General features: G+C 46.1%; 1 protein-coding gene across 1 annotated transcript in view; it reads left to right on the plus strand.

Annotated features, from left to right (window-relative positions):
• The window catches only part of STK25 (serine/threonine kinase 25), a 444535-nt gene that overhangs the window by 137374 nt on the left and 282187 nt on the right, over positions 1-24974 (plus strand). The gene's annotated exons all lie outside the window — the stretch shown is intronic.

Below are 24974 nucleotides of genomic sequence, written 5' to 3' on the forward strand. Positions count from 1 at the left end.
TGTAGGGTCATGTACCCTGTGTCTGGAGACGATCCACATGTGGTAGTGAGGGCAGCAATAGATATTTTTCCTGCAGCAGCTCACTTTACATGCATCTTTAGCATGAGAATGGGTGCTCTCAGTTGGCTCTTGATTGAGGGCCACAAATGGGAATTACACCCAGAAGTGATGGAGGCAATCATCTTTAACCAGGGGTTTCCAGTCATTGATCTGTTTGCCACAACCCAGAACAGAAAGTGTGTTCTGTTTTGTGCGATGCACTTCCATCTGAACCATTCAGATTCTGCTGGTGCCAGGACCTGCTGTACACCTTTTTACCAGTTCTGCTTCTCTCAGACATCCTGCAGGTGGTGTGAGAAGATTGAGCATAGGTAATCCTACCCACCCCTCTTGGGCCATAGGAACAAATGTGTTCATTGGTTCGTCAGAGCCTTCCTGACCTTCAGTCTCTCTTCAGGACACCAGATCACTCAATGAGATTTAAACTTTGTGTTAACTTTCTTGGTAGGGTCCCCTTTTGAAATGATGCCCAGTTGCCAGTTTAATTAGTAACTTTGAAGACCATATTTTTGGCGGCAATAACTTCAGCACGTCAGTAAACATCCAGCACTCTTAGTTCGGCTACTTCCATAGGTTTCGACCTAGACCAGTAGACCTGCCCTACCTGCCCACTCTACCTATCCAAAGCTATACGTGCCTTACACACAGGCCAGTCCGTTACATTTCCTCTTCCCTCCACCTTATCACACCAAGGACGAAGAGGAGTGGCTGCATAGACTGGACTCCACATATGTGGTGTCACATTACATTGATCACACTTGGCAGGACAGAGTAGACGATCAGGTCCGGGTGGGCTTAGCTAGAGCTAAGAAGGGCAAAGCAGTGACCAAACGCACCAATTTGTTAGATCTCATTTGTATTAAGATGTGCTATCCCTTTGTCTAAAATGGCCCTACATAGGGGATTCATGCCTATTTTGCTAGGACCATGGATGCTTCCACAGCTCTTTCGCGATGTGTTCTGGTAGGTTACATTTGCCAGGTGGAAAGTGGTCTGCCCTACATACTTTTTAAAAGCATTACTGTTTTGCAACTCTGCAACACAGTGATGGGTACTTTGGAAAAACTGTGCTACAGGACTTTCTTGGCTGATTGCTAACAATATTTGTGGTGGATCTATAATCCTGAAGATTCCACACAGCATTCTCTCTTCCCCTATGAGTTAGTCCCATGAAAAAAAAAAGGTTCCAAGTTATGTCGTCTTGTGGTGTGCTGGTATTCTCGCTCTCTTGGTTCCTTTCTGCTTGCATTGATGGTTCATGGAAAAGTACCAGGAAGTTAACGTCTGTGCTGTGTCATGCCTGGGAGTCAGAGTTGCAGGTACAGTCATATGGCACCACCGGAAAGATTTGCAGACCAGTCTGAAACCTAGAGGAATGTAGAAGGATATTTTTCAGGTCGGGAATCGGTGGGAGGGTTTTGTATCCACCAGAAATATCGTTACAGAAGTCAAGTACATGTTCCAGTCATGTGTGCTGTAGATACCCATGCTTTACATACTCCTGCCATCTAGTGTTTGGTCTGGATGTTTGCAAATTGTTTTTCTTCAAAGAAGTCTCTCCCAGCCGCAAGGTAAGGTGACACCTCCTTTTGGTGATAGTGTGCATGGGCATCGACTCCATTGTTAGATTGTTTTTTTCCGCCATCGGGTTCAGACGTGTATTGCTGCGCTCCAGTTCGAAAGCGTTCATCTGAAAGAGACAGTTATAGATGCCTTACCTTAGAATTACCCCCAGGCATCAGACTGGATCTGGAAAGTTTTTTTGTCTGCAGTACCCCTGTGCAATGAAAGGTGGCGTCGGTCGGCTCCGCATTCATCGTTTGCGTCGTGGTCGCAGGGATGACGTTGCAGTAGCTCCTTAGACGACGCCCTTGCACGCTGCCATCAGTTCTATCTTTTTTCGCACCAGCCAGTTCAGATCCGGAGAGAGCGGTACCTCCAGTCACTTTTTAACTGACTTTTTGGAATACTTTTGTAGACGCCGTTTTTGAGTCTTCGATTCCTCGTGCATGTCAGGGATGCCCAGTTTTAAGGCTTGCGGCTCCTGCAGCGGTCTGATGTCGATGATGGAGCAGCACCGCGTTTGCCTGGAGCACGACCACAACCCCAAGTCATGCTCCGACTGCTGGACCATGAATCTGAAGTCTTTGCGGGAGCCGTCCGGAAAGCTTCTCGAGGCCCACCAGTCGGCTCTGCGCCGTTCAAAGTCCTGGTCCCGTGGGGGGGTCGAGGGACCGGTCGTGGAGCCACCACCACCAGTCTTCTTCAAAGTCTTTGCACTCCTCCGGTAAGTCGAAGCACAAGAAGAAGGCGAAGAAGCATCTTCACTCTTCGACTTCTCCCCATCGGTCAGCCTACACGACGAGGGATGCGGGTGGTGCCCCTCCCACGGCTCTGCATGCAGAGCCCAAAGGGTCAACTCAGTTTCCCTCCCTTTCCGGGGACCCGGAGCGACCCTTTCCCAGCTTCGCACCTTTTACAAAGCGATGCATGCCATCTTGAGGAAGCCTGACTCCGCTGGCACGTCTTTGGACCCCGGGCCTTCGACGCCTGAATCTCTGGCCCCGGCACTGTAGGGTCCCCTTGGATCCAGGCCTGAATCCGGATCGGCTCCCCCAGCGCCGATTCCACTGGTACCACGTCCGCAGTCAACGCAGGTTGTGTCCCCAGCTCGTGTTGACCCCCGGCCTCCACCCCGATGTAGAAACGGAGCCTGATCCGGCACCGACGGGTAGACTGAATGCTACCATCCAGTCTCCAGGGTCGAGGGCAAACAGGACCTGAGCTAGCGTTAACATTTTGAACTTCTCCTTCTGGAGGAAGCAGTTGACGTTCCTGAGATCCAAGATAGGATGCAGATATTTGTCCTTCTTGGGCACTAGAAAGTTGTGGGTGTAGCAACCACGAACTACTTCTGGGGCAGGAACTCGTTTAATGGCTCCCTTGGCCAAGAGAGCCACAACTTCCTGTTGGAGAAGGGCCAGATGGTCCTCCGACATGCGATGGTACTGAGGGGGCATGGCTGGTGGGGAAGGGGGGGGGGGAGTCTCGAAGGGGAGGGAGTAGCCACTTTTGACTATCTGCAAAACCCACCGGTTCGACGTGATGGTGCGCCAGTGGGGGAGGTGATGGCGAAACCTGCCGCCCACTGGTGATTAGTGGCCCTGGAAGGTCGGACTAGGTGGGTTTGAAGGCTGACGCAGAGGGGGCATGGTGGACTGGCCTGCTCGCTGGCCCCCAGACCCATGACAGTTGTGCCAGCTTTTGGCTCTGGGCGGGACGTGGCGGGGCACCCCTTCCGTAGCCACGAAAGGGGTGACGAGCCGGGCGGGTGGTGGAGAGGCCGAAGGACTTGGCCGTAGCCTGAGAGACCTTAAGGCGCTCCAGCGCGTTGTCTGCTTTGTCGCCATACAGGCGACGGCCATCAAAGCGCATGTCCATAAGAGTGTTCATCCGGACAAGGTTGTCCTTTGAACTCATCCTTCCTTCCTTCCCAAAGTAGTTACTTCTTTCACATTGGACAGACCATCACTTTGTCCACCTTCTTTCCACCTCTGCATCCTTCCAAAGAGGAAGAGAGGCTCCACTGTCTGGATCCAAAACGTACGCTTTCATTTTAGTTGGGTCGCACAAAGCTATTCCGGGTGGATGAACAGCTCTATGTTGGCTATGTGGGCGCCAAAAAATTTCCGGCTGTGCGCAAACGGACCATTTCTAGATGGGTTGTTTTGTGCATTAAAGCTTGCTATTCCTTGGCAAAGAAAGATCCTCCAGTGAGGTTGCACACCGATTCCACCTGGGCGGCGGCAGCTACCACTGCTTTGGGTCGTGGAGTTCCCCTTAATGACATCTTTCAGGCAGCTAAGTGGGCATCGCTGCACACGTTCACAAAGCACCAGTGCCTGGACAGCAAAGTCTGGAGAGATGGTTGTTTTGGCCGTTCTGTTCTCCAAGACGTTCTGGTGTGAACTTGGTTTGTAGACCCACCTCCGGGGTTGGTATTGCTGGGGTATCCATTCCAAGGTAAGGAATCTGTAACTAATTGTCTCTTTCAGATGAACAAGTTATTTACCTTCGGTAACAATATATCTGTAAGAGACCTAGATTAGTTATAGATTCCTTACCGCCCCACCCATCCTCCCCGTTCTGCGAACAGATTTCTAGGGTTAAGGACTTCCTTTCAGGGCCCTAGTTTTGTGCACCAGTGGTCAGTGTCTTGCATGGCTCTGCGCTACTGGCATGGAAAGCAGTGTACAGAACTGACGTCCACGTGGAAGGGTGGCGAATAAATAGCTACAGCGATGTCATTTCGGCGTCCTCAATGCCAACGACTAATGCAGAGCCGACTGATGCCACCTTTTGAAGCGCAGGAGTACTGCTGACGAAAAAACTTTCCGGATCGAGTCTCACGCCAGGGGGTAACTCTAAGATAAGGAATCTATAGCTAATCATTTTCTATTGCATCTATGATCATTACCGGAGGTAGGTAACTTGTTCTTTGGGTTCCCCTCGGTGCGCAATGCTCTCTACCATCAATGGTATTGTTTCATACGGTTTCCCATTTCTCTGCATATCGTTTCGGTCAGTGAATTCTGCTTTCAATCCGAAAGCTTTGTGGACGGCCTTCGTGCCTTACCGCGGCGGTCCAGCTCTCCGTTGATGGAACAGACACTGTTCAAATTCTGTCCTCAGTGACACGCAAACTATCCGCACACTGACTAACACGAGGTGTGTAACTTGTGTTTGTCTCCAGAGCACAAAGAAGACAACTGCGGTTCTTGCAAATCGTTTTGGTCGAAAAAAACTCTTCAGCATCGTCTGGCTTGACTTGGAGAGATGCAGCATCAAAGCATTGAAGATACACTGGATTTCTTTGGTGAAGAATACGAGTAAGAAGATATTGGTGTATCAGAAGCGCAGGAGGAAGAGCCTTGTCCGTGTCGGAGTCGGATTCAGAGCCCCAGATAGACCTCAACACTGAAGAACTTCCGCAGGGACAAGGTACGTGAGCACAGAAGACCCTTGCCCCATCAACTCACTCTAAAAAACGTAAGGCTTCGGCACCACCTCAGCCTTCTGGCCAAGGTCGGCACCGAGACGACGTTTCCGACGCCCCGCCTTCTGGCTCGGCTCTGAAACACACAGTCAAGCCTTCCGGCTCTGAGCCGAAATCCTCCATGACGAAAAATAAACTGCCCCCGGAGCCGAAATCTTCCGCACCCAAAAGCCAGGCAATATCGACACCTAGAACACCAGCACCAAAACCGAAAGATGTCCCTTTTTGGTCTAAATTTAGACATTGTTCCACCGAAAATGGATCCCAAACAGAAGACACTTTATATTAACCCAGAAACTGGTCCTATTTGTACCAAGCTAGCTCGTAAACACAGGCTTCCTGATGAGAACACTTGTTGCAAAATCCCTTTAAAAATAAAAGTCTATTGGTACTAGCCCTTTTCATCCACCACCAGCATCCTGTCCACCACCCTCTTCTCCGACTTTAAATCCTTTACACATCACACCTCCGGATTCTCCACAATCACATTATGACGGGGATGATATTGATGAGGGGGACACTCCTTTACCAGTATATCCCTAGAAGAATGACATAATTTACCCTCCATTCGACAACGACCCAGACCTTTACCCTGCCAAGACATCTCCACCTGATGACAATTTATCATATCAGGAACTCATTGTCAGGGCTGCAGAATACCATGGGGTGGTACTACGCAAATAATCCCTAGCAGCAATTTTTTTGTTTGAAACAATAGGATCTATGTACAGGTCCGCACAAACACTCCCTATGCTAAGGGTATGATGAGATACCCTGATAAAATTGTTAAGCTTCCTGTGCTTGCACACATCTTGACTCCTAGAGCTGACAAAATAGAAAGCCTCCCCAACAGATCCAATAATTCCCAAACGTCAGAGGATGCTCCTTCCTAGACAATTAATCCAAGCTAATAGACGTTTCTGGCTAACACATAGCTGCTCAAGCTACCAATCACTTTGCATTGCAAACATGCAGGGCCTTTTGGCCAGCTATGACCAGGCACACCGCAATTAAATGGAGCAATTGTTCCAATATCTCCGACATGAGCATACGGCAAAAGCGCAAGATTTGGTAAATAAGGGATAGCTATTTTCCAATTCATATTAAGATGTGCTCTAGATGCTGCTGATACCGCAGTTAGAGAGGTCAACATTAGCATCTTACTCAGAAGATATGCTTGGTCAAGGATTTCCGGGCTTAAGCCCGAAGTTCAACAATTTTATTTGAAATACACCACTTGATACAAAGCATCTCCTTGGTCCTGAGGTCGATCGGGTGCTTGAAAAAATTAAAAAGGAAGTAGCTAAGTCCATGTGAATGCTCTAGTCTCATTCAAACAGCCTCCTTTTGTCGCTCATCTTACCGAGCGGGGTCCAAAACCACACCCTCAGACCAGACCACCTCCTCTTACAAAGATAATAACCAATCCTCTTTCTCAAGAGGCAACTTTCCAGGAGGATATAGAAGAAACCGCTCAAAAGGCAGGGGTAAGGGCAACACACCCCTAACTCCCCTTCCCCTAATAAGCAGTGAATTCCCCATTCTTCCCTCTGACCATACCACACCTGTCGGAGGAAGCTTTCCGCAGTTTCTCGCCATTTGGCAATCTATAACAACTGACAAATAGGTAATTGGAATTATCCAACATGGTTATTGCCTGGAGTTTACCACAACCCTCCAAACATTCCCCCTCGCTCTCAAAAATTGTCTCCAGACCACTTGCCGCTGCTAGAATAGGAAGTGCAATCTCTCTTATTAAAAGGAGCCATAGAACCAGTTCCATTACATTACCAAGGTTCAGGGGTTTACTTTCTGTTTTTTTCTGATTTCCAAAAAGACAGCTCCTCAAGACCTATTCTGGATCTCAGGGAGTTAAACCAATATATACTATCAGAGCACTTTTCCATGGTAACCCTTCAAAAAGTACTTCCACTTTTACAGAAGGAAGATGTTCTGTCTACTCTAGACTTAAAGGACGCGTATTATCGTGCTCCAATTTATCCAACTGCACAAATACCTCAGATTTGTGATAACAGGCAAACATTAACAATTCAAAGTACTCCTGTTTGGAGTGACTACTACTCCCAGAGTATTTACCAAATACCTGGCAGTAGTTACAGCACATCTCAGAAGATAACATATTCACGTCTTCCCCTACCTAGACGACTGGCTCATCAAATCCCACAGTTACCAAAACTGTCTACGATACACTCCGACCACTAGACCTACTTCATCAGCTGGGCTTTACGGTCAGTGCACAGAAATATCACCTGCATCCTTCACAGATGCAGTCTTACCCAGTGGCCACTCTAGACACTATCTTTTTTTTAATAAAAAAAAAAAATGTAATGAGAAGATTTCTAGGTACAAGTTTTGCCCTCCTACCCCCACCCCCACCTATCCCCACACTGTGAAATTACATCTAAAAGCAGAAGGAACCAAGATACATTGGCAATCAGATTCTATGACCAAGTTTAATACAGAGCTCTAAAGAGGAAAAAATACATAGGCTTCTCATAAAATAATAATTTAGTTAATTAATATAAACAATTATTCTATTCCGTCAATCCTAAACAAGTGCATGTGCAATCCATACCTTCTTTTAACCTGCCCAACTGGACTAGTACTCTCCTATTTTGGCCTTATTCCATTAACCCTAGCTCCTCCGGGGAAGAAATAGTTTTTCCAAAATTGTAAGCGGCCATCCCCATTCGGTGAAATTGAAAACTGGGGTAGTGGAAATCGGGATCGATTAGTAATCAAATCTAAGACCAAGTAACATACAGAGCTTAAAAGAGGAATACATACATAGGCTTTTCCTAGAAAAAATAATTCAATTAGCTGGTAAAAACACTTACTCTGTTTGGCCAAACCTATAAAGTGCATGTGCAATTCATCCCTTCTTTTGCTCTATCCAACTGGACTGGAGCTCCCATATTTGTAGGCCTTTTTTAGGTCTCGCTGAGTCAGCACATGCGCTGCTCGGCGAAACATTTAGTCTGTGGGCTTTAAAAAGTCCTACCAGCAGACGCTTTTGCTGGCCACAGGCGTGCGGTTACGCGCACAATGACAAGAAGAGGCGCCATATGGTTTTCCTCTCTTGTCATTGTGCACGCACATCGCACACCACTCGCCAGACGTGCAGCTGTTTTTTTCACATTTTTCGCCGGAAGTGCACACCACTCGCATGCTTTTTTTTTTCTTACAGCATGTGCGCACACACACAACTCCCGGGCTTGTTTTTAGTGTGCCCGGACCGATTTTTAATCCCAATCCAACCCTGCTTTCACGGATGTTGCTCTATACCAGCACAAACTCTGCGTCGTATCCCTATTAGAAAGAGGATTAGTTCACTTACCCTTCTATTCCTTTTGGTCACCGTCACTGTACACTCCGATGTTTTCACAGGCTGCCCTCTGTACCCACTGTCACCCAGGTAACTTTAAGAGAGGCAGCCAATCAGGTGGCAACATACTGAGCAGCAGTGCAGGATTTCCTTCTGAGCTCAAGACAGATGCATTTCTACTTACTTCCGGTGTAGATAGAACCACCTGAAATAGAGCAACAAAGCGACCTGGGTTTCTGTACAGCATTCTAGTAATGCCTGTTCGTCTCGGATTTGATGTTTTGACTCACCCGCGAGCGTCTACGAAAGAACTAAAGCGCTAACCCTGTTCATAGAGTTTGGCAACAATAGGCGCCATGGCGCTGAACAAAACAGCTCTGCAATCCTTATATTTTCAGCTCCAATAGCTGCACATGTGAAATGCTTACATGCATCTTTAGAGCAAAATATAACTCTATTTTAGCTGTCTCCTGCTTGAAGTTGCCTCTTTTAAAATAGATGTCAATGGGGAAAATCTCAAACTTTTCTTTTCTAAAACGTTGGCATGTATGGAAATGACTTCAAGTTCAAGAAATACTTTACTCGGTTCAAATCACAGAAACCATAAAAGTACACAAACATAAAAAGGTCCACAGGTCACCAAGCAGCATAACAAATGATAATATACAGCATAAAAAGGGAGGGAGTACCTAATAAGATATGGAAATGACTTATTTATTAAACAATTGAGAGTACGATAAATTAGGAAACAGAAAATGTATCTTAACCAAAATTTGGGTACAAAAATATTTGTTCTTTATTAAATCATAATAAGTTTTAAAAAGAGTTACAATGATCTTTGGGTATATGTACATATACCCAAAGATCATTGTAACTCTTTTTAAAACTTATTATGATTTAATAAAGAACAAATATTTTTGTACCCAAATTTTGGTTAAGATACATTTTCTGTCTAATGTCAGTCTAAGTCCATAATTCAACCTGTTCCTAATCTATCGTACTCTCAATTGTTTGATTTATCCCGAATTAGGAACTCTAGTCGGGGATACCCTCTTTTTGTACACACAATGACTTATTTATTGACTTTGACATGAACCATAGTTTCACTCTGCTGCTCTGTTATATTACAGATTTTAAAATGGCAAAAAGACAAGTCCGAATGACCTCTTCCCTTGATGCGTAAAAACAAAGACCTCAGAAAGTTGGATAAAAGATAACAAGAAAAAGATAACTCCACTCTTGTCCTCTGCCAGCAAAATCTCTTGCATAGTTGTTAATTGACATCCTATATGCCGCTCGATAGCCACACCAGTTTGATAATGAAGGCCCTGTGCAGGGCACAGGAATTAAGGAATGAGAAAAACCCTTGTTTAATGTAGATGTTATGGGAGGGTATAAAAGCAAATATTATTGTACAGCATGACAAACAAGTGTAGAAATATTAAACCAAAAGAGGAGGGACAATATTCACTTCTGTGCCATTAATAAAATCAAGACATTCCTTTTAAAAACAGCTCGGAAATTAGTTTTTGATTGCAAGGCAAGTGGCCGAAATAGTTTGCAATCAAAGAAATAATACCATTAAAGGTTGTATTTTTTCTGTATGTGCAAAATAATGCACTATGCCATTACGTGTATAAGTCACTTGAGCATTCTAGGAGTGAGAAAGCGGTTCTCATTTACCAACTATCTATATTTTACCATAGCAGACCAAACCTCGTACAAATAAACAAGTCCCCAGGATAACATACCGTAACATTACCAAACATAAAAGACGTATGTCTACGGTCTAATTATACAGAAGTAGTGTCTGAAGATAAAGAGACTTTGGTATTTAACGACGAGTATGAGGGGAAATTCTCAGAGACTTTAGACAATGGGTAAAATGTACTATCATTAATAATCATGACGACAACATAAGCCGTTTTACATAAAGTCCGGTGAATTCCAGTTATAGGGTAACTATTCTGACCTGGAGTTTATACTGGGCCTGGGCAAAATGTAAATTGCTGCATCCATTTTGGTCATTTTGGGGAATTTCGCATTACATACATTACGCAAAATGACTAAAATTACAACACATAACGCAGTTATACCACATGTCAAAATCATAATAGAGGAACTTGAACAACCAGTGCGCTATTTGTGTCAATTGTATTTTTCATTCTATTTTTTAAGCGTAAAATGCGTCCTCGCATCCAAAATGTTATAAAAGTTGAAAAATACTGCCTTTAAGCAATTATTCAAGGAAATATCCCTTCCTGAAAATATACTGCTAATGCATGACAACTCAATATTACATATAACATTTCTATGTAACCCCAATAAAGTATATCTGTTGGTTTAAATGTCATTGTAACCTGATAACAAAGAATTAAATTATTGTTGTCACTTACCAGGTCATTCTAATACATTTGAGTTTTCAAACTGATCAATTGCCTTCGTTTTTTGCAGACAAGAAGGAATGCGAACACCTTATTTTGCAAAGACAGTCATTTCTTAGTAAGGCTTTATACTGAAGGCAGAGCAGGCGGGGTTTACAGTCATGATATAATCAATGATATTGGACTACCTGTGTTGCTACGCATTGTTAATGTGATTTCCCAGTAAGGCTCAAAGGCTAATGACCAATCCATTAAAGAGCAAATACATCCAACCATCCACCGGAAGCAGGTGCTGCTGATAAATATTGTCTGTCTTCAACACTAAAACAACAGGCTCGTTTGGTTATGTTGTTCATACCGCTTGAATGTATTTCTAATTTGCTTCCAGACGAATACGTTTCAACTTCAGCAATTAAACACTTGCATAATTCCTGACAAAACATATAATATTGCAAGATCTTTCATTATGAAGACTTGTCTGTGAACAGTTTTCATATTAAAAACTTTATGGATCTTGATATGAATAGCCTGGCCGACTGAAGGAAATACTGCAAATGAGGCATAACAGTACCTAGAGACACCAACAAGATAGTGGAAACAAGGCTGGTGCTGCTCTTCTGGCAGCTTAAAGCCCGGTAGTAAGGCTTCTATTCTCACCTTATTTATGTTTATATTTATTGTATAAGCCTGTGCAAAAAGAATACAGTACTGCAATAGGGGAAACATCATTAACATCGCGGACAGTACACCGCGATGCTGTTACATCGCGGTTGTTACAACGACCGCGATGTAACCACGCTATGCCATTACAACGCAAGTCTTTACATCGACATGCGCTAGATGGCGTGCTAACATTAAAAATAGTGTTTACTATCCCAACACCTTCCCTACTGATAAGTGGACTGGAGTTGAAATAGTAAATTACACTTTTCTAATGTTTTCTAAAGTGTAATTTACTATTCCAACTCCAGTCCACTTATCAGTAGGGAAGGTGTTGGGATAGTAAACAACACTATTTTTAATGTTAGCATGCCATCTAGCGCAAGTCGATGTAAAGACTTGCGTTGTAATGGCATAGCGTGGTGACATTGCAGTCGTTGTAAGGACCGCGATGTAACAGCACGTGTTCTACTAACACGTGTTGTAACATCATACAACCGTGCAATATATTAGGAGCAAAGCATATGAGAGTTAATTTACAAATCCAGGAAGAAAGTGAAAAAACCTAAAGAGAAAAGCAGACAAGCATTGGCATAGCCAATAGGTCTCGCTTTTGGGACCTTATAAGTAATCAGTTATGCAGCACAATATCCTTGGTGCAACAACATCAACAGTTGCATGGCTAAACACTTATAAGGTACCAAAGGCGAGACCTATTGGCTATGCCAATGCTTGTTCTGTGCTCTAGAGCCTTTCCGGGCATCAATAGATTTTTCAGGATTGTAAATGGACAGCAGTCAGGCCAGCCACTGTTGAAAAGCGAGGGGATCTGGATCCAGCCAGTCCGAGGCAATACTTAACCTAAATATAGCCATTGAGATACTTAATAGCTCTCTTCCCTCATTGGTTCTACCACCCTCTTGTGTACCCAGTACGATTAGGACTGGTGTCATAACTACTTTCAGGCATAACGTATCTCAAAAAAATTCCCCCATTTGGTTAATAACCGTTGAAAGAGACACATGTTGCAAACATGTGGACTATATCTGCCTTGTGAAGGGTGCAGCGTGGGCACCCCGTTCCTTTCCCTTCTCCCCTCTTTGATATTCAATATGGTGTATAGTTTTTAATAAAAACCTGGTTTTGTGAAACTGAACCAGCAGTTTGGAAGGCATCAGTGCAGTCTGTGCAGTTAAAAAATAAAAAAGCTTGATGAAACAAATCATCTGTAATATCAAGTTTAACTTGCCTCCATATTATCCTTCATTAAACCATTTAAAAAATAATATATAGTCCCAAAGGGTGTGCTCAATTTTTTAAAATTTCTCCACTAATTAATTTTTAACTATTTTCCCTGGCCCACCCCCTTTCTTCTGTAAAAAGACCCTATCTGGAGGAATTAAAAAACTCTCTATGTGTAAGATCGAACTTGGTCTTAAGTTTATTGCAGGAAGCGAAACTTGAGACTGAATAGAAACGCCCTATTTTATTAATCCCAGACCTCCGCCATTTAATCCTGCATGAATCAGAGAATATATCTGATAGATTTTCATTACCCTGGAGTGGAGTATAGAAATTGAGCCTGCCTAATCCCCAAAAGCAACAAATACGAATCCATATTTTATAGGCATTCATGAGTCTTAAATCTCACCCTTTTATAGTACCCCAGCTCCAGCTGCCGCCGTAGGCATACTCAGGCCTCAACCCCAATTATCAGTTCTAAAAGAGAAGGGTACATCAGTGGGTCATCGCTAGGGAATTCCCTCTGAAGAATCATATAATGCGCTAAAGCAGTGGCCCAATAATATAGCCTTAAATTGGGTAATGCCAGCCCACCGCTCTCTTTAGGAAGTGTCAGCAGTTTGACCGACCTTCTGGGTTTCGAGTAAGCCCAAATAAATTGTGAGAATATGTTTTCAAATTCTTTAAACCAATGATTAGAAAAAAGAAAGGGAATGGCTCTTATTAGGTATAATAATTAGGGAAAGTACACCATCTTTATTAATTTGCACCTACCCACCAATGTTAAGTGCAAATTATCCAACATCCTCAGTGTATGTTTTTTTTCCCCGCTACATGTGTTAGATTTACATCTACAATAGCATCCAAATCCACCCTAATTATAACCCCAAATAGCTGGTAGTCTCAACTTCTCTACTATACATCATTTTGACATGCTTATAGATAACTATCTGAGTTTTTCCTCTAATCAGGGAGTACCCTTAAAGTTCCCCAAAAACCATTGCTGCTTTTTCTATAGCTTTTGTGGCGAGATCGGGGGTAGGGGTGGCCAATGCCACATAATCAGCATATGCCATAACTGTGGTACTATAGCCTTGGGCTATTACAGGAGGTATGCTTGGGTTAGCTTCTAGTTTTTGCAGAAAGGGATCTATATACAGTACAAAAAGCAATGGAGAGCACAGACAGCCTTGCCGCGTTTCTCTTAAATACTCAGGGGTTTAGATAATTCCCTGTTAATGTAACTCTGGCTACTGGATTTATATATGCGGCTATAACAGCCCTGATGAAGTTTGGAGCTATCCCCTTCCTCTGCATTATGGTCCACAGAAAGTGCCAGAAGACCCTATCAAATGCTTTCTCTGCATTAAGCAAGATTACCTCCATATGTTCCCCTGATACTTGTCCTGCATCAAATAAGGATATTATTCTTATAATGGGATCGATAGTCCCCCTCCCGGGGACAAATCCATGCAGAAAATTAACAACCATTTTATCGATCACTCGCGACAGTCGAGAGGCCAACACCTTTGAGTAAGCCTTTGCGTTACAGTTAACCAAGGTAATTAGACGATAAGAACCTAGCTCTTCAACTGGTTTGTTCTTTTTGGGGAAAACAATAATTTTCACTTCTACCCATGACTTTAGTGGATTACTCCATTAAAAAATTTGCATAATGAGATCCATCATTACATCTTATAGCTGTTCTGCAAATACCTTATGAAACTCTGAGGTTATTAAATCAGGCCCGCAGCTTTCCCATCAGATAGGCTCAAGATTGCCAAAAGCATCTCGTCCACCACCAAAGGTACTTCTAAATACTCTTTTTCTTGCTCCACCAGTTGAGCCATTGGCACCTAATTTGAATAGTTACTGATGGAATAATGTTTCTGAGGCCTATCCCCTCAGATTCCACAGTATACAGATTTTAATAGAATTTCTGGAAAGCCTCTTGAATCCCTTTAGAGTCGATAACTATACCCGAATCGGGATCCCTGATATTAGTGTCATCCCTTCGTACATATTCCTGCCGGGTTCGCACATACCAGTTGGTGACCTATTTTCTCACTATTCCTGTATACCTTTTCCTGATAGATAATAGCTCTGTTCGCTGATTTCTTCATGAGGATTTCACTAACTTCTGCCTTGGCTATTGCCACCTCAATTTGAGCCTCACCTAACCCTGCCCCCTAGCTGTAAACTGCTACAAGTTTTTTTCTTTTTGTGCGAGTCTTAGGTGGAGATCTTTAAGTTTTTTATCTTTCCCTTTATTTATAAAAATGTAATGGTGTCCCCCCACCCTGCTATTTTTAAGGGAATCCCAGCTGTAACTGGGGAGGCTGTTCCTATGTTTACCTTCAGTAACCTCTGTATCCACTCCCTCATATGCTTCCTATAATTTTCGTCAAGGAGTAACGCTCTTTCGAAGGTCCAAGTTGAGGTTCTCAGCCTCACTCCCATCCCTGACATTTCTAACACGAGTGGGTTGTGGTTGGATAAAAGTCTGGGATGTCTGTCTATGTGACACTTTTGCTAATTTTGAAGATGATACAAAAAAGTAATCCAGTATTGCATGTTTAAAATGGGGGGCCTCACCGTTGCCCAAACGTCTATCAGACCATGCGTACTACATAAATGTGAAAGCGCTTGAAATACTCTTTTTCCTCCCTACATACTTTGGGTTGGGCTCCCAGTTAGTGGGTAAATTAACGTTGAAATCTCCACAGAGAATGATGGGCAGGGGCTAGTGTTTTAACTCGTTTGTCAACCACTTAATGACCCCGTGATTGTCCACTGTAGACCCATATACGGAACAAAGCTTGATCACCCATCTCCCCAAAGGATTCGCTTTTGGGGAAACTGCATTTTATTGAGTCGAGCTATAATGGTAACACCGCGTGTATGTAATCCTTGGATGCCCCCCCCCCCCCCCCCCCTATCAGTCCATAGCCCAAGTTTTTTTAACCGGCCCACCCTTGACTCTTCTATATGCGTTTCTTGCAAATAGACAATGTCCGCTTGCAATGTTTGCAGCCCTAGCTGCACCCTCGGTCTTTTCTTGACATCATTCAGCCCACATATATTAACATGGCTATTCAAAACTTTTCCAAACAAAAGAGGTGATGGACCGAATGTGGATCAATGTCACACATTCAACCCAGTCCAAAGATCTCGGCCCAAATCCATCGTTTTTTTGCACTCCACACCACCCTGGGTTAGACAATGGCGATATGCAAATCAGCTCTGACCCTGTGCCCCATGGGAACAGTCCAGTCCGAACTACAAAAGCCATGTCCTTCCCAGAACGGAATCAAGCATCCGAGGACCGGACCGGTTTCGAGGTAACACCTCTCATCAGCCCGGCTAGCTTGACTCCAGTGGTGTGGAGTGCCTGGGACCCACGTCTGAGCATCCCCAGCGCACTTATGGCGGCAATTGCAAACAAAACAGGTGATGGACCAAATGTGGATCAATGTCACACATTCAACCCAGTCCAAAGATCTGGGCCCAAATCCATAGTTTTTTTGCACTCCACACCACCCTGGGTTAGACAATGGCGATATGCAAATCAGCTCTGACCCTGTGCCCCATGGGAACAGTCCAGTCCGAACTACAAAAGCCATGTCCTTCCCAGAACGGAATCAAGCATCCGAGGACCGGACCGGTTTCGAGGTAACACCTCTCATCAGCCCGGACTGGACTGTTCCCATGGGGCACAGGGTCAGAGCTGATTTGCATATCGCCATTGTCTAACCTAGGGTGGTGTGGAGTGGAGTCAAGCTGATGAGAGGTGTTACCTCGAAACCGGTCCGGTCCTCGGATGCTTGATTCCGTTCTGGGAAGGACATGGCTTTTGTAGTTCGGACTGGACTGTTCCCATGGGGCACAGGGTCAGAGCTGATTTGCATATCGCCATTGTCTAACCCAGGGTGGTGTGGAGTGCAAAAAAACGATGGATTTGGGCCCAGATCTTTGGACTGGGGTGAATGTGTGACATTGATCCACATTCTGTCCATCACCTGTTTTGTTTGCAAATTCCGCCCTAAGTGCGCTGGGGATGCTCAGACGTGGGTCCCAGGCACTCCACACCACTGGAGTCAAGCTAGCTGGGCTGATGAGAGGTGTTACATCGAAACCGGTCCGGTCCTCGAATGCTTGATTCCGTTCTGGGAAGGACATGGCTTTTGTAGTTCAGACTGGACTGTTCCCATGGGGCACAGGGTCAGAGCTGATTTGCATATCGCCATTGTCTAACCCAGGGTGGTGTGGAGTGCAAAAAAACGATGGATTTGGGCCCAGATCTTTGGACTGGGGTGAATGTGTGACATTGATCCACATTCTGTCCATCACCTGTTTTGTTTGCAAATTCAAAACTTTCCAGCACCTGTCATCCGTACCACCATATATTATACCTTCCTTGAGCCATAGACCACATGTAACACACTTACTCCTTGAGCTGCAAAAGTACCCTGTCTCCCAAAACAAACACCAAATGCAATCAAATTTTATGGTCCCTTCATCCCCCCGCTCATCACTCTCTCCCGCCCCCTAAAAAAGGCATAGCCTGAACGATGTGTCCCCAGCCCACTACCACCCCTCTCTCCATGCATTAAATTGAAAAACTTCCTCTTCCCCATGGCTCTTCGCTATTGTCTCTGTAGGTAATACAATTAGGGGTTAATCCTTGATTATCATTTAGCTGTGCTGTTGCTGTTCCCTGGACTTAGTTCCGTCAAATATTCCTGAGCTTGTATCTCTGAAGTGAAGCTACGAGTATGTCCTCTAAAAATAACCTTTACTCTGGGCGATTAAGAAGATACACTTCTGCTCCTGCTTTTTGGAAGGAATTGATGATCTGCCAAAGGCGCCATCTTCGCTCCACAGTAGTGTGTTCTAAGTCTGGTTTAGCAAAGCATGTTACCCCTTCAAAAATAAAAACATGCGTTTGGGCGTGCCTTGTCGTAGAAGTGTTGCCTCAATAAGAAGTAGCCAAAATAAAGCTTTACCCTGGGTCTTTACATTACTTTCTATGGATGTTTTCTCGCCATTAGTGGGAAACGATGAGCCCGTTGGACCTCTGCATTCCAGTCCCATTTATCTTGGTCCGGGAAAGCTCCTCTCAGCAGGTTAATCACATATTCTCTTGGATTACTGCCCTCCATCCCTTCGGTAATCCCCAATAGGCGTTATTTCGGCGCTGGTGGTTTTCCTGGTCCTCCAGTTTGAGTATGACATCTTCCAAGGCCACGCCCTGCGATTCATTCTGTGCTTTCAATGTTTCCACTTCTGCCTCCAGGGACTCTGCTTGCCCTTCTACTGTGGTTAGTTGATTCGCACATTCTCCAGACTTCAATTTTCACATCCCTCCCTGTAATTTCTTAGAGGCAAGCCTTACCCATCGGCTTTCACTTCAATTTTCTTTCTGCATTTGTTTGAGGTACAAAAAAATACTAGTGAGTGATGCTTCTTGCCTCTCTCCTACTATTCCTGCATCAGCATTGTCCTTATTGCTTTGTCCAGAAACTTTGAAATTAGGGGTGGGCGGGGTGGAACGTGAAAATGTCGAAACTTCCGCGATCCACGGCGGAACGGAACTCGGGGTGGCACGGTGCTCCTATCACAAAAATTAAACCTCAACAGGAAGCACTTAAAGACATAAATAAGCACTTATAGACATAAATAAAGCAGGTGCCCGAGCTCAAATTCCGTAACGTATTAATCAGCCCAAAAAGTTAGTGAGCACGGTTGAGGCTGGGCATGTGTGCTTTCTCCCCATATCTGCCGTCGAAAATTAGCTGTAATCCTTGATGGAGGTCTTTGCATCCAAGAGCGCAATCCCCGTGTAGTTCCTGTGACCAGGAGGCTGCTTTCTCCTCCTCTGCTGCTCTGATCGGTGTCTGACCCTAAGACTGGCATGTGAACTTGCAAAGAAGCCCCGCCCCCGAAATCTCCACGAGCACGCAAAATTCCACGTGTTCGCAGAGATTTTTTGCAGTTTTTTTGAATTTTGCGAAAGGCAACTTCGCAAATTCCGCCCACCCCTACTTGAAATGATAAATGGGCATTGAAATAGTCCCATTCAGCTGTTGCTTACTATTCCTTGTTTAGCGCTCCTTTCTCCCCCACTTATGTTTCTTCCTTGAGGTCTTCTTTCTTTGTGTCTTTTGCGCATCATCCAGTGAGGTGCTACTGTCGGAATCCAGTGTAACTTCCTCTTTGGAGGATGAGCTCTCTTGTTTGGAATACTTCGTTCCATCTGTCAAGAAGAAAAACTTCTCACTCCCAGGCCACTCAGGGGATAGAATTCCCGTCTGTTTATAGCTCAACTTCCCAGGTCCCGGCGATGTAATCTCTTTGGGTGTAACTGCCCTAGGGACAACCTCCTCTTCCTCCTCTTATTCTGCGCCTTGTATAGCTGGCTTTATTTCTGCCTCCAAATTCTGGCTAAGAATTACACTCTGATCATTTCCTAAAGCTATTGCTAGGGGCTAATTTCAATTGTCTGCGATATCGTTCTGCCCCTCATCCTTTAGATATTGCTTTGGGGGGTTCTTGCATTGAGTTCACCTCCCCTTGTATATGGGTAACTCTGCTCAAATCAATAGGGGGCTTGGCAACCTTCTTTTCCACCCCTGCCATAGAGGGGCAAACCAATAAGCAATGTTGGTTGCAGGGACCCACCCTCCTGCAGCCCGTTACCTGAAAGATCCTTTGCTGGTTGTTTTTTAGATCCTCCGGGCTCCCGATTGGCACTGCTGTTGTATTCTCGCTGTTTTGGATCCTTGATTGCCTTGTGAGCCGCTCAGGAGCTTGTACCACCCTCTACAGTAGATCAGGCGGTCCACGACTTAGCAGTTTTCCCTCCGCACCCCGTTATGTTTGTCCTCACGGTGGTTCCTCTGCTTCTGTTTGGCAGCCTCCAGCCTAGACTGCGGTCCTTGAAACCGCAGTCCAGACGCAGAGCAGCAGCCTGTCTTCGCTGCAATGAATCGGCTCTATGTGGCTGCCCCATGAGACCTGCAGCCGCCAGCTGAAGCCAATCGTGAGTCCGCTGGTCATTGACAGAGAGTGGGATGGTGTGAATGGGCAGTGAAACTAGACAATCGCCATCTTTACTCTGACACCGCGTATGATCTGGAACTCCTACCCACTCTAGACGCTATCAAAGCTCTAGCCTCTCCTAATGTAGCAAGAATTCACAACATTCAGTCGGTGATACTACAGTTTCAATCCAACCAAACATTACCAGCCAGAGTGTTCATGCAACTGCTGGGAATGATGGTGTCTTGCATTGCAATTGTACCCCATGCAAGACTCCACATGCATCCCCTACAAGAGTGCTTAGCACGTCAGTCGAATCAGTTGCAGTGTCAATTAACCGATCTAGTGTTGGTAGACGGCCACACCCATCGCTCTCTGCAGTGATGGAACCCACAAAATGTATCAAAAGGATGGCCTTTCTTAACCTTGTTCCACAGATTGTTCTCACAGCAGATACATCTCTGACAGGTTAGGGTGCCCATCTCCAAAATGACACAATACAGGGTCTATGGAGCAACAAGCAGAAAAGCCTCCACATCAGCTATCTAGATCTACTAGCAGTCTTCCTAGTGCGCAAAGCTTTTCAAACGCATCTGACAGACAACATGACAGTAAAGTACTATGGACAAAAACTGGTGGGGACACACTCTCTCCAACTGTCACGCCTCTCTCAAGCCATTTGGAATTGGGCAATCCATAACAGGATTTATCTTCTGGCAGAACACCTTCCAGGGGTAAAAAGTCAGATTGACGACCTCCTCAGCAGAAAGAGGCAGCAAATTCACGAGTGAGAATGTCATCCCCAAGTTCTCCTTCTGTACTTCCAACAATGGGTATTCCCACAAATAGACTTGTTAGACAATTCAAAACAACCAAACTTAGGCTCCAAGTTCCCATACCCGCTCTCAAAAGGCAATGCCCTACGGATGAACTGGTCAGGGATATTTGCCTACTCTTTTCAGCCTCTCCCACTGATTCTGTTTCTAGTTCGGAAGCTCAGGCAAACATCCCTCACAATAATTCCAGTAACTCCCACATGGGCCCAACAACCATGGTACACCACCGTGTTGGAGATCTCAGTAGTTCCACATCAAAAGCTGCATCTCACTTCCAGGCTCCTCACACAGAACCATGGGGAAATCGGACACCCAAAGAACTAAACTCCGTGATCTGGATCCTGAAGTCATATAGTTTGGTTATTTGAATCTACCACCAGACTGTATGTCTATTCTAAAAGAGGCAAGACAGCCTACTTCAAGAGCTGGTTATGCAGCAAAGTGAAAAAGATTTGTTGTCTACTGTAATAACAACAAAAGCAATCCTCTAGATGCTTCTATACAAAATATTATCTGTTACACTTACAGCAAACTGTACTGGTTTATACATCTATTCATTTACACCTTGCAGCAGTAGCTGGGTATTTGAAGAACAGGCAGCATTCATCACTATTTATAGTTCTAGTGATCAAAGCCTTTAAGGAAGGCTTGAGAAGGGTAATACCACCAAGAATTCCCTCGCGCCAGTATGGAATCTTAACATTGTCCTTAGAAGACGTATGGGTCCACCTTTTGAACCATTGCATAATTGTCCTTTGCAGTTTCTTTAATGGAAAGTTGCTTTCCTCATTGCAATGACTTCATTAAGGAAATTTGGTGAGCTACAGGGATTAACCTTAGTGCGAAGTATTCCATCATGGCCGCGAGGATGTGAATCCCCTTGGCTCTGCTGTGAGCCTTGTGAGTTGGACTGTTTTGCCGCTCAACACCCGTTGAAAACACTCCGAAATCCCGGGGCTGAGTGTGCGCTTGTATGAGGACACCTCTGGACGCTCACAGCTTGGTGGAAAGGGCCGGCGACAGCTTCTTGAAGGCAGCTGCGAACAGTGCTGGCGAGACAAAATGGCAGCGGCTCCGGCGGCTGCTAGGGACCAAGAGAGTAGACCTTCAGGCGGACAGAACCGGCAGCAGTGTGTTCCCAGGGAGGAGGCAAGGACAGAAGAATAACTGCCCTACAGACGTGAGGAGGAGCGGAGATACGCCTGATGCAGTTCACAGGCTCAGTAAGGGCGGCCCTCCCTGCACCGCTTCAGCCTTGCGAGGATGACTCCTAGGGGGGAGACACAGATGACTCTGGCACGAGGAACAAACGCTGTACCCACAAAAGCCCCCCAAGTTACAGCGAGCTCTAATCTTAACTCATTGTGATTGAGACCGGGGCCAGTGCCTGACTCCAAGATGGCGCCTGTTGTGACTGAATAGGGGTTCTTCCAAGAAGCACACAAAATAAAGACAAGGGAGCCTCAATAATTGATCCAGGCTCCTGGGAGGATGATGAGGAACCCCTAGAGGTGCCACCAACTATCCAGATTAGAGGACGCCCAGGAACTTCTGTGCTCCTGCCGCACCAAGGTGATGAGGTTATATCATCATGGTGCGAGCTGGAGGAAGAGGTGGACGGCGTTTCCCAGTAACACCGAGACAGTCGCCTTCTATGGAACTATGACAATGCCCCATGGACGGAAACCGAAACTGTTTGTACGTACCGCGAAGCCCGAGTACCCTTGGCCGTGGGCCGTTGCAGCTTTTCTATGCAGCTATATAGGAGTCTGGCTCTTGTTCACCCCCTCAGCCGTCACCTACCCAGCCGGACATTGTTTATCACGGTTCTTCACAACTTGATCTGTCTTTCTCTTCGACTGCTCTTTGTTCCCCCTGAAGTACTTTTCCCCTTCCTGTCTACCTGACTCGATCTGCATTCCACTCCCCTGTTTCCCTTTCTCCCCCTACCCTCCATTCACCATAAGACGCGTGTCTTGGCTATGCTACGCGCGAATAACTTCAATTATTGTATAATCTCATGTTTTTCTCCTACGCCTATACTTGTAATTGTAACTGTAACTGATGTCATTTTTAGGTCTCGCCTGTCGATGCGCATGCGCATCGAGCAAGCGAGACTATAGGGGCTCATCGACTCTTTATCTAACTTGCAAGGAATCGTGGCGATTCCTTGCAGTGCCCGTGACTTTTAAGGTCAATGCGCATGCGCATTAAGCTTATGCGCATGCGCATTGACCTTAAAAGTCACGGGCGCGTGCACGTCCGCGTTTGTTTACCCGCTCCGCCCCCTCCCGCCGTGTCGCATTTCTCCTCCCCGCACCTCTCCCCTCTCCGCCCCCTCCCCGCTCCGCCCCCTCCCCTTCCCTCCGTGTCGCATTTCTCCTCCCCCTCCCCTCTCTTCCGTCCGTCCGTCTTGTTATTCAACCCCCAGTATAACCCCCTGTTAGAACATTTGACGACAGATTAGGGACAGATTCAGAACGGCATGGCACAGTGGTAAACAGAATACCCAGTAACACGTATTCATGCTCGGGCGGCACTTCCTCCATGTTCACCACCCAAACACATCCTGATGGGGCCCTTAACCAGAAGGCATCAACAATCTTTCCTTTCTGCTTCCAACGCCAATTGCACCTACAACGAATCCGGATCTTGCATAAGGTCCCCCCGCCCCTCCCCCTCTGCTCTCAATACCTCAATCCAGAGCGCCATTTAAGTCCGCCATAATAAGCCGTGCTGCGCTTACTGGGTCAAGGGGAAAAGCACAAAGATGCCTTGTTTGTTTCGCTCCGAGGGACAGGGAGCCGCCACAGAGACCAGAACCAGCGTCAGAGAAGGAAAGCCTTCCAGATCTTCAACCATGGTAGTCGATTCACCGATGCTGTACACACGTCCCTAACAACGTCATTTCAGGCGGACCCCATCATACATGACAGCACCAAAACAAAAGAGAAGGCAGCATTCGTTGTCCCGCTAAGCACCACCTTTTGTCCGTCCAGGCAGCCGCTCAATGCAAACACCTCCCAGTGCCATGTAAAGCCACCCCCAACAACACAAAGGAAAACCCGGATATACAAGCAGAATCCACTGTGAGACACTGGCCTGCCCGCCCATGTGACACATCAGCAGCCCAACATCAAACAAACGCCAGAACACGTCAGACAGCCCACAGATGATTAAACACAACTGATTTATCTGCACGTCATGCAAGGCCATCGCAACATAACGCCCTTCGGCCCACACACACATCTATCTAACCCCAGTGCTTAATTCGATTATAAAAATTGAAAGTGTAACTCCAAAAGTTTTTCTTAAGAGATCGCTGCTTAATACCAAGGCTGCTTACTCTGGATTCTACCTCACGCCTCTTCCTTCCACTCCTGTGACGATCTCAATCGTGCAGGGTTTGCCATTTTTGCTTTCTTTGTTTTCTGCATTTCTGACTCCTGCTCTGGGTCAAAGTCTGATGACAGAACCTCAACCCCTCACCCTCAATCCCTCACCCACACTCACCCACACTCACCCTCACCCACCCTCACTCACCCTCACTCACCCTCACTCACCCTCACCCTCACTCACCCTCACCCTCACTCACCCTCACCCTCAACCCCTCACTCACCCTCACTCACCCTCACTCACCCTCACTCACCCTCACTCACCCTCAACCCCTCACCCTCACCCACCCTCAACCCCTCACCCACCCTCAACCCCTCACCCTCACTCACCCTCAACCCCTCACTCACCCTCACTCACCCTCAACCCCTCACTCACCCTCACTCACCCTCAACCCCTCACTCACCCTCAACCCCTCACTCACCCTCACTCACCCTCAACCCCTCACTCACCCTCACTCACCCTCACTCACCCTCACTCACCCTCACTCACCCTCACTCACCCTCACTCACCCTCACTCACCCTCACTCACCCTCACTCACCCTCAACCCCTCACTCACCCTCACTCACCCTCACCCTCACTCACCCTCACTCACCCTCACCCTCACTCACCCTCAACCCCTCACCCTCACCCACCCTCAACCCCTCACCCACCCTCAACCCCTCACCCTCACTCACCCTCAACCCCTCACTCACCCTCACTCACCCTCAACCCCTCACTCACCCTCACTCACCCTCAACCCCTCACCCTCACTCACCCTCAACCCCTCACTCACCCTCACTCACCCTCAACCCCTCACTCACCCTCACTCACCCTCAACCCCTCACCCACCCTCAACCCCTCACCCTCACTCACCCTCAACCCCTCACTCACCCTCACTCACCCTCAACCCCTCACTCACCCTCACTCACCCTCAACCCCTCACTCACCCTCACTCACCCTCAACCCCTCACTC

This window comes from Lissotriton vulgaris, chromosome 11, assembly GCF_964263255.1.
Source record: "Lissotriton vulgaris chromosome 11, aLisVul1.2, whole genome shotgun sequence".
Lineage (NCBI taxonomy): Eukaryota > Metazoa > Chordata > Amphibia > Caudata > Salamandridae > Lissotriton > Lissotriton vulgaris.